Genomic DNA, 3,803 nt, shown 5'->3' with positions numbered 1-3,803 from the left:
GGAATGGTGGTATAGGGGAAGCACTCATTTAGAGGGTCTGTGTTTGAACTTCTGGCTAAGGTGGAAATGTAGACAGGCAGGAAGGATACACACATTTATTAAGTACCTGTTTTGTGTTAGCAACTATACTAAGAACTTTGGAAATAGTATCTGATTTGAGGCAGATGATATTATTATTCCCACTTTACAGTGAAGAAACTGAGGCAAACAGGGCTAAGTGACTTGCCTGGAGTTACACAGCTAGCAAGCATCTGAGGCCAGTTATGAACTCAGGTCTTCCTGACTCCAGTCCAGCACTCTATTCGCTGTACCACCTAGAAAGGATATAGAAGAGCTTAGATCTACCACATATACTTTAGCAAACACCTAAAAAGGGCACCAATCAAATCATGATTAAGAAATCCAAAGAGACACAATAATAAGTATCTTTGACCTGCCTAGGGCTACACAAAAAGACAGTCAGAAGTTAGAGTATTCAGGGAGGGCTCCCACTCAAGAAACCCATAAGGACAGAGGTGTATAGACTAGAAGTCTGCCAACGTCCTGACTAGGGGTACTCCAGTAACAACTAAACATACAGTGCTTTGTTCCTAGGACAATGGAAGGCCAGAGTGCTCTAATGGAGAAGCTCAACCAATGGGGTCAGAAGTCAGTATGCTTTGGCCAAGGATGGTCTGTCCTATAGGGTCTGACCAACACAGAACTCTGATGTAAACTACTGCAGGAGAGCTTAAAGACTATAGTTCTCTGACCTAAGAAGGTCTAGAGGGGACTGAAATCTTCCAGGACTTGGAATGGGAAAACACCAGGGGAGGTGGAAATCAGCAGCAAGATCCTAGGAAACTGAGGTCAGGACCAAAGAGTCTGGCCACCCTATCCACGAGGGCAGGAGTGTTTGGAGGCTGACCCTTTCATAAAGTTACAAATCAGGAATCGAGGCTAGATATATGAGTAAACAGAAGACAGAACATATTGAAGAAATATTACGGTTGAAAGATATCTGGGGGATAAAATCAAAAGAAGAAAGTAACTCTATAACAACTACAAGAAGAGTGTCATATTAAAAAGTCATCAAGTCATAAGAATTGCAAGAGTACTTAGATGAAATGAATCGGCAGCTTAAAAAATGAAATAACTCAGAAGGAAAAAAATTAAAAAGAATAATTTAGAACAGAAGGTGAAAAACAGGGGCAACAGGAGAAGAGAGAAATCAAAAGGAGAGACTTGAAAGGTGAGCTGAGCTATGCAGAGAGAGAAGATACTGGCTCCTATAGGCATCTTGGAGCAGAAGATGATGTCTAAAGGTGTCAGGTATACCCACCTCTTCCAAGACTAAGAGAAATTTTTTTAGAGTTTTCTTTCTTCATCTTCCCCTCACCATGCCTGTCCAATAACACACATTATAATACACTCTGCTTACTCCTTTTACCCAAACATTTCCTATATCCTGATTTTTGCTTTAAATGTAAAGAGTTCAAGGGTTAGATAGAGGTAAACATAATGTTAAGTTAGGGTAGGCAGTCCAACCTTTGACTGAATGTTAAGAATTTTTTTCTAACTGGGAGCTCTGAGCTATTATGATTTACTACTACTGTTTCATTTTATGTAAACTCCATTAAGCAACAGAAGCTAGAAAGAGAACTAATAGTTGAAAAGGCATGAAAGAGAGAAGGCAGATAGAAAGAAGTAAAATGGCTGGGAAAAAACCATAAAACACCTGCCAGTGAAGAGATATAGGAAAGGCTTAGGAAGTTTCCAATTTTGTTCCTATCTAGTGAAGAGGAGGTAGCAGAAAGGATCAAGTACCAGTTGGTTAACTACACTCCTCAGAGTGATACTCACACCCAGTTGCATTATATTTTCAAAAATACAAAATATCTAGTTAACATAAAAGAAATAGATAATTTAAATAAACTGATCTCCAGAAAAAATAGATATTGAACAAAACATAAATGAACTACCAAGGACAAAAATACCCAGAATCAGATGAAATTACAATTGGATTCTATCAAACATTCAAATAACAATTCATTACAGTATTTCATAAACTGTATGCAAAACAGAACAAGAAGAGGTTCTACCAAATTCCTTCTATGAAACTATGTGCTATTGATACCTAGGTAGAGAGAAACAAAGCATAGAAAGAAAACTATAGATGGATATCCATAACAAATATAGATAAAAAATATTAGATGATATTTAAGTAAAGAGTCTATAGCAACATATTAAAAGAATATACACTGTCACCGGGCTATAAAAATAGGAAAACTATGAATATAATTGAGCACGTTAATAAGAAAAAAATAGGATCAAATGATCACATTAATGCATTCAGGGAAAAATTCTTAACTAAATACAACATCCAATTATGTCAAAAAATTAAAAAGCATAGGATTAAGTGAACATTTCTTTAATATGTTAAATAACATTTAACTAAATCCAAGAGCCAATGTTATCTGCAATGGAGAAACACTAAAGGCATATCTACTAAGATCAGGGATAAAGCAAGGGCATTTATTATCACCATTACTATTTCATGTAGTGCTAGGAAGGTAGACAAGAAAAAGAAATTGAGCAAGTACGTAGAGGGAAAAAATACAATTACCACTTTTTGTAGATAATATGATGCTCTATATAGAGAACTATAGAGATTTAATTAGGAATTAATTGAATAATTAAAAACCATTAAAGCAATAGGATATGAAATAAATCTATCATCAATCTTTGAATATACTACCAATAAAACAAGAAAGTTTTTTCAAAAGAGAAATTTCATTCAAAATAATGATAAAATTTATAAAATACTAGTGTTCTAACAAGATACACACAGAAAGTATATGACTACAAGGACAAACACTACAGAAATAAAAACCAATTTAAATATTTGAAGAGATATTAATTGGTTATGGTGAGTCCTTGTGAATATAATGAAAATAACAGTTCCGTATAAATGAATTTACTTGTTCAATGCTATTCCAATCAAACTAACAAAATTACTTTAGAGAACTAGAAAAAATAATAATGAAATTCATCTAACCTAATAAAAGGACAATAATCTGAAGAGAAATAATGAAAAAAAGTAGAAAGGAGAGGATTCAGTTGTCTCAGATCTCAAACTATGTTGCAAAGCAATAATCATTAATTCAATTTAACATAGGCTGAAAAATAAAAAAGTTGATGAGTGGAATAGATTGAGAACGCAAGGTAGAGAAACAAATAAGTATAGTAACAAAGAGTCACAAAGACCTCAGCCACTAGGGTAAGGATTCACTATTCTGGGAACTGGAAAGCATCTCGTAGAACTATGGATAAACAACTCACTCCATATACCATAATAAGCCATAAATGGATACCTTGTTGTTGTTGTTGTTGAGTCATTTTTCAGTTGTGACTGACTCTACATTACCCCATTTGGAGTTTTCTTGGCAGAGTCAGCAAAGGGTAAAAAAAAAAAATCAAGGTTTGATTTACTTGTTGGTTGATTGTCTAGACTTAAGAAAGTGAAGGAAAAAATGTTAATAATGCAGATTAAACTTAAAAGGTATATTGTTTGCATTTTCTCCCCTAGAGAGCTGGTTGTTAAACATTTACCTGCACACTATGGTTTGCAAGTCATTTACTGAAATGGTCAATCTAGATAGTCTAGCTCTAAAAGTCACATGGGGAATTTATGTAATAGCATCACAAGATATTGTTAGAGATAAAAGGGATTATGGAAGTCATTGTGTCAAATCCTATCATTTTTACAGAGAAGGAACCTAAAACTCAGAGAAGGTGAATTCCAGGATTGCCCATCTAGTAAG

Source organism: Trichosurus vulpecula, chromosome 3 (genome assembly GCF_011100635.1).
Source record: "Trichosurus vulpecula isolate mTriVul1 chromosome 3, mTriVul1.pri, whole genome shotgun sequence".
Lineage (NCBI taxonomy): Eukaryota > Metazoa > Chordata > Mammalia > Diprotodontia > Phalangeridae > Trichosurus > Trichosurus vulpecula.
Note: the sequence above shows the minus strand (reverse complement) of the source record.